Raw genomic sequence first — 7,938 nt, forward strand, 5'->3', positions numbered from 1 at the left:
AATCCTCCTGCCTCAGCCTCCCAAAGTGCTACGATTATAGGAATGAGCCACCATGTCCGGCCAGAATAACTATGAATAATGTTTTCTTCATAGAATTTTTTTTCCCTAAAGAATTGCTACCTATTGAGGGCATCTGATTCTGTCCTGTTACACGGCAGTAGACAAAGATCTTTTATTTCTCATCTACTCTTCTAAAATATAGCTACTTCACTAATCAAGAACAAAAAGTACATTATATGCTGTCTAATAATTGTATGACATCCATGGGTTCATAAAATGAATTGATCAATTATATTTCTCCTAAAGACTTGTTATCTTTGTTAAGCAAAAGGTTTGTATATTTTAAAGGCTGTCAATGGCCTATAACAGATTGTAACCCCTTCTGCTGCCAAAGGATAATCTAATTTCCCTTTTGATTACTAACAAAGCTAATGCTAAAATTCATTATTTTTTGGGTCTTTGACAATGATTAATTTAAATCAATATGGGTTTTAATGTTATTCTTTAATGAAATTGCCTTTAACCTATGGACTGACAAGCACATTCATGAAAATTATGAATGAAAAATTTGCTTATGTTATATTAATTTAAACTTTATTTCCTATCTTTTCTCTAACAACACTGAAAACGTAGGCCCACGTGTTATTAATAACAGCTTTTTAAAGGATATCAGCACCTAAGTGAGTTTGAACTTACTTGATGAAAGCTGACCATTGTAGATTTCAGAACTGTTGTCTAACTGATACTGTGCTGATTGATATTTCCCCAAATAAGCTTAGCGGGCTGTCACAAATTTCTTGGTTTACAAAACCTGTGGAATTTCTAGTACACGTTGTGGTCACATCTGTGAATTTCATGCGAATGGGCAATAATCAAAGGCTTCGTTGGACTTACTCTTTCTTCTTAGCAAGGCCTTTCTTTCTCCTGCCAAAAGTGAGCCAAAGTTCAGATAGATGAGTTTAGATTAACTAGAGAAAACAAATATAATTTTGAATTTGGCATACAACCTAGGGCCCATGTACATTTCAAGGTCCTTTACTGAACCATTTAGTATTTTATAAAAATCAATTTAATAACTCCTGCATATACAGATATAGGTCACAGTTGTCTCCACCATAAGAAGTTATATATTTTTTTAAATATTATAAGAAAAAATATCTGGGAATTTACTGAAATCTGAGTAGTTAAGTACAAAACAACCATATGATACAAGTTGGCAAAAATTGCCATATGAACACATACACTTTATTTGCAGAAGCAAAGCAGGGTAGTGTGGTGTTGAAGAAGAATGTGGCTCTAGAGCCATATTGTCTAGATTCAGTTGCAGAAGACCCACTCACTAGCTGTGTCACGTTAGGAAAGTACTTACCCTCTCTGAGACTCAACTTTCTCATTTGTAAATGGGAATATTAACAGTGCTTATAGCTGAGGTTTATGCTGAGGTTAAATGGATTATTCCACATCAAACACTTAGTTGATGAAAGTTGCTACATGGTAAGTTCTCAATGATTATATGCTTATATACTATACATTATTTGATATTATACATGCTATGCATTAATTAAAAGTTATATTATTGTATAATTATATTATCTTATTTTTATTACATTTAGATCAAGGATAATAATTAACTGATCAAAATATATCTATCATTTCTATACAACATATTCCAAAAGGACATTATAAACACTGGGTCATGTACAGGGGAAAAAGAGATAATGAAATATGGGTATACAATGTTATAAGAACAATTGTTAAAGTTCTAGAATATTAAGAAGGCGTATTTATAGGTAACATACCTTCAAATTTTATAAGAGTAATCCTGTCTGAAAGAATAAGACTCCTTAAAAAAAAAAAAAAAAAACCTAAGATCAAATGGTATTTTTCTATATAATGGTAGAATCACCATTATATAGAAAAATATATTCATTCAGAAACATTAATAAGGCACCCACTATGTACTAGACATTGTGCTATAATACTATGAATAAATATGGAAAAATGTTTGCTTTATGTCTATATCCTTATTGAGAGGAATAGATAATAATTCAATAATCATAAAAATGAAATATAAAATTTCAACTATGAAATAGAAATTTTTTAATGTTATATACTGTGAGATCATACAATAGAGGATTTTATCTAGTCACAAAGCTAACAGGAAGGTTTATATGAATGTCAAAAACTGATGGAGATTAAAAAAATGATGAGCAAAGGGAAGAATTTTCCAATATGATGGAATTCTTGATAGATACAAAAGTCCTAAAGCTAGAAGAAGAGGGACTCAAAGGCCAGTATGGTCCCGGGGAGAGAACAGGGGTCCCATTGACGACTTTTGCCTTTATCCAAAAGGAGCACAGGGAGGTATTGAAAGATTCTATGGTAAGTGCGTGGCATGATCAGGTTCATATTGAAAAGATTGTTCTGGCTGCACATGGGAGACTGATTGGAGAGTGACTAGAGGGGTCATAGGTAGAACTAGGTAGAACAGTGGAAATAATTCAACTCTCTTCTCCCAACTCCAAAAATGATGGCAGTTTTCACTGAAGTGATCATTACAGAGGTGAAGTAGCGGATGGATTGGAGAGAATATTTGGGTTGTTATATTTCAATATTTCAGTTGTTAAAAATATTCTTAAAAAGAGGTGGTCATAAAATATCAGTGAAATTCTTGTCCCCAGAAATGTTCAGGCACAGGCTAAATGACTGACTGACTTGTTGAAAAAGAAGGAATGTAAATTACTGAATTAGAGCATGACTGAGGTCTCGGGTTCCTTACAACTTTATGATTCTATGATACTTAGTCTCATACATCCTACAGGAAATCAGATTAATACAGAAACAGACTCTATAGTCTACAGAAGAGGCACGATTTCCTATGATATTTTCTCCATTCCATAAAAAGACAAAAACTGCATCCAAAGATAAAATGAGAGGGGAAAGCCGATCCTGGAACATTTGTTTTTGCCAGAGTTTCAGGATGCCCAGTGGAGAGGGAAAAGCGGAATATGAAACACAAGTGCAGATGGAATATTCATACATGAATGTGTGCAGGTGGGTGTTTATGCAGAGCAGTATATTGGAAAAGAAATTTCCAATCCTAAGAACCTGGGTTTGAATTTCTTTTCTACCATTCAGTATAATAGATATGTGATGTTGGTGAGGAAGCAACCTCTCCAACCTCAGTTTCCTCACCTGGAAATCAGGGAGTTAGATGATCCAGGGTGATAATTACCACAAGCATGGTATAAAACAGGGGCCAAATTATTATTAATAACTATTTTTAACATTTAAAATTAAAACATTATTTATTAGAAGTGGGCCTCCTGTTGAAATAAATGCAGAGAAGACTTACTGACAGTCATCAGAAATTTGTTTAGAGAGTAGAGATAAATGCATGTAATAATTTTTTGGCTCATTGCATGTAGCAAACAATGGAGATGAGCCTCCCTAAAGTCATTTATAATCATCCTTTCCATTGTCTCTCCCTAACATAGAGGATAGAGTACTAAAGAATTCACCTTGTTAAACTAGCTTTGTAGCAAGGGGTGATCCTTTAGCAAATTTTTGACCAATAAATTATAGCATAAAGTTTTGTGGAGAGATAATTTTCATGAATAAAAAGATAAGCCCTCTTAGAGCAAAAGACTTTTACACCACCTATTAATCCTTTTTTTCTTTTTTTTTGGTTAGGATAATGATATACCTGGAGATGCTTCAGCTATCTTGCTACCATGAGAACAAAATCCAGAGTGAAAGGAGAAAATGAGTATAGGAACTTGAGTTCATTTAAGCCTGATGTAGCTGGACAGCCTCCAGTCATCTTTTTATGTGTCATGGTTAAGCATTTTGCCTTTTTTAAGCTACTGTAGAAATATTTTCTATTGCTCTCACATAAACACAATTCTAACCCTTACATTATGGTGGCAAGATTAATACAGGGCACACTGGGTTATCTAAATTAAGAGCATGCCACCCAGAATTATACACACATGATATTGCATTCTAAGATGTATCCAGGCTGTTCCAAAGTGTATTTTGGTATATAAACAGATTCTTAGCCCCATTCCCACCCTAAGCGAACGGCTAGTGCTTATTTGGCCATATTGCAGTCTAGATTTGTATAATGAAATAGCCACCAGCAAGCAATCAAATCACCTTCCAATGAAGAATGTGATTAAAATATGTGCTGTCTGATACTCCCAAACAGAAAATCTGTGTAATCTGCCGGTACCTAATATTTTCCCACTGGGGTAATATTCAAGGTCTCAGTGATCGGGCAGGAAATCTGGATTCCAATCAGAATATTGGAAAACTTTTAAATTATAAAATACTTTCGTGAGAATACAGAACTATGGGAAGTATCTAATAATAAAAATGGAATTCCACACTATCATTTTTAAGGGCATGAGAAAGACACTTTCAGCCTTCACCATACCCACATATTATCTCATTCATTCAAACACATTTTGCCCTCTATCATAGAAACTGAGTTTTGAGTGGCAAGGAATTTTAGGGATCATCTCTTTCAGGATGTTGAATACTATTATGTTACCTTTTCTCTTCAGTGGCAGATCAGAGACATGTTTTCAAATCAACTAAGTTTATGTAAACTCCCTACATTTAAAATTTTGGAGATATATACATGTGAAATGTATTTCGAGAGAAACTCATAATTACATTGTCTCATAAAAAATTTATTCCAATATTTTTGAATAATTCTCTGTGGTAAGGATTGCTAAAGGTGTTTGGAGATATAAATGTTAATCTTTAACTGAGTAGAGGGTGGAGACGGACCATTCACATACAAGAACTTTGTAAATGATAAAGGTGACAAAGAAAGAAATGGGAAAGGAAATCAGTAGGTAGTATTGTCTCACCAAGTGGAAAAATATAAATATATTTAATATATAAAATGTGTTTAGCAACATATATAGACATAAACTTTATTTAGCTGGATTAAAGCCCTAAAGAGGAAAGGTAAATTATAAATAATAGAAACTCATATATTAGAATTTCTCTGTGATCTACAGTTAGGAAAAGACTTCTTAAACAAAGCCTCCACAAAACAAAAGGAAAAAAATGTTTTGTTTGTTTTCATTAAAATTAAAGATTTGTATTCAATAAAGATCATCATTGACAAACTTAACAGACATAATATATAGAAAAAAATATTTACCATGTCTAAAAACGAAAAAGAATTACTATCTGGAATGTATAATGAACTCTTGAAAATCAAGTAAAAGACAGGCAATCAAATAGAGAAATTGATAAAGATTACAATGTGGTAATTCCCAGAAGAAGAAATCTATATTGCTAATAACCCTTAGCAAAAAACATAAAAGTGGTTGATGCTAAGGGCTAACAGGAAGATAGAGATATAGGAATCCTTGGGCATTGCTGGTTGGAGAGTTTCTTGTCAGATTGAGTTAGTATAACCTGTGACCTAACAAATTTCCTCTAGAACATAGTGTCCAGAAAAGTCTGCCCATTCCCTAACCCCACCTAGATCTCTGCAGGGAAATGTGTGAGAATATTCACTAAAATACTACGTATGACAGTGGGAAATTGATAATAATTTAACTATTTGTCACTGGACGAGGCACCTTATGAAATACTCTTCAAAAGTTAGAAGCAGTGGCCTAGATATTCACACAACATCAGTAGCTCTTAAAAACACACTGAGTGAAAAAAAGTAAAACAGAATTATAAGAATATTATAAGACCTTTTATGTATTTTTAAAACACACACACACACTTAGGGGAGGCGGGGGGCAAGGGTAACATACAAAACCTAAACATCTGTACCCCCATAATATGCTGAAATAAAAAAAAAACACACACACACAAAATAAAAGCATGTACAAGAGACATAAATAAATAAAAAGAAAAGACATCAAACAACCAGGGTAGTTTCCTATAGTGGGGGAGTAAGAGTAGGGAATAAGGATAAAATAAAGGAATTTTTTAAAAATTACCTGTTGGGTATAGTGTACGCTACTTGGGTGATGGGTACACAAAAAGTCCAGATTTAAGCACTATAAAATTCATCCATGTAACAAAAAGCAATTTGTACCCCCTAAATCTATTGAAATAAAGAAAAAAGAAAATGAATATTAATAAATAAAGTACACAAAACAGCTTAGGGACCACGCATAGCAAAACGATGTTATCGTGCCACAAAGAAAGAAGTATGATTACTTCAACTTTCTGCATCTGATGTTTCCTTGCCAGAAAAAAACAATAATAATAAATAAAAATGAACAAAAAATCATTCACTGACTAATCTCAATAACATTGATCACAATGTTTATCATAGGAAAGCAAGAATAAAAATTCCTAGTGCCAAGAATAAAGCCAAGAAAAGATGCAGCATAAGCTATGCATATAGCCAGAGTAAATGATTCAGGAGTACATTTAATCGTTGGTTTTTTAAGGCTATTTGAAGGTGTGGGAGGAAGCAAATTCCAAGTTTGGTATGTGTTGTATGAAAAGTAATGAAGGCAATGATAAACACGCATGCTTTGGATTTAGGTGCCTATGTTTTCTAATCCAGATTCTGGCTTTTTCTATTTATGCAATCTAAGAAAAAATATTTTAATGAATCTGACCCTCAGTTTCTTCATCTCATAAATGGGAATAATACCATTTACACTGCAAATCTGTTGGAAGTATTTAAAACAGGGTATTTCAAATACACACACATACACACACACACACACATAACTTTACCTCTATTTAGGATGTGTTTTACTTGAGCTATAGAAATAAAACTCTAATAGTGAAAATCTAAGACTTATACAAGTTAAGCTTGAAAGGTATTACTGAATGGAGCTTTAAAATTATTACTGAATGATTTCAGGTGTTTGTTAAGAACTTGAAAGGCCAGAGACTCCAGTGAAGGTGTGAATTACGGGGTAAATTCCTATCATACTTCAAGCTAAAAGTGAACTCTAGGAATGTAACATGGTCACTAAGTCCCGGAAATTTTATCAACTCTTTTTTACGCTACCAATTTAAAAATATTGTGAAGGGATTAGTAGGGCTAATTCTCAGACCTTTAATTTTTGGCCATGGAAGTATGGACTTGATCATTCTTTGTGGACGTAAAGATCCAACACTAGTTGGCTTGTCTGCTCTTGTTTTTTGTCATTGGAGGGTCAAGTGAGGACTTCATCTTTTTCCTTGACTGTTTCTTTCTAATTTGATTTGCTTGCTGCTTATCTTAAGGTAAGGTTATGAAGATTGTGAACATATTAGATCCTTTAGGCTGAAGGAGTAGGTATTAACAAAGGGTATCAAAGGAGAAAAGGAACCGGGTTCGTCGTATTTCCATCATACATATGAGATGCTTTAATAGCAAAATAGCAAGATTGATGTTAAAATCTGAGCATTTTACAGATCAAAATAACAGCATTAATAATCTCTCACTTTGATTTAAAAATAATTCTTTTTGAGATGATCCATTTATTGATAACATTAAAAATTCAATTAGTCAATGCAGATCATATAGAGAATATAATTTTTGAAAATTTCTTCGAGAGATAGATAACTCATAGCTTAGATTTAAAATCCTTTGTACAAGCCAGAGATGGTCTCATGAAGAATTGATTACAGTGGATCTGTGATATATTTTGAAACCAGAAAATGTGATGCCTCCATCTTTGCTCTCTTTTTTCCAGGTGTTTTGGTTATTCCAAGTTTTTTGTGATTCCATATGAATTTTAGGATTTTTTTTTGTATTTCTATAAAATATGCCATTATGATTTTGATAGGAATTACATTTAATCTGTAAATTGCTTTGGGCAGCATGGATATTTTAACAATAGTAAGTTGTCTAATCCATGAACACAGGATATCTTTCCATTTGCTTGTGTCTTCTTTAATTTCATTCATGAATTTTTTGTAGTCTTCAGTATGCAAGTTGTTCACCTTTTT

Source organism: Propithecus coquereli, unplaced genomic scaffold (assembly GCF_000956105.1).
Source record: "Propithecus coquereli isolate 6110/MARCELLA unplaced genomic scaffold, Pcoq_1.0 Scaffold147, whole genome shotgun sequence".
Classification (NCBI taxonomy): Eukaryota; Metazoa; Chordata; class Mammalia; order Primates; family Indriidae; genus Propithecus; species Propithecus coquereli.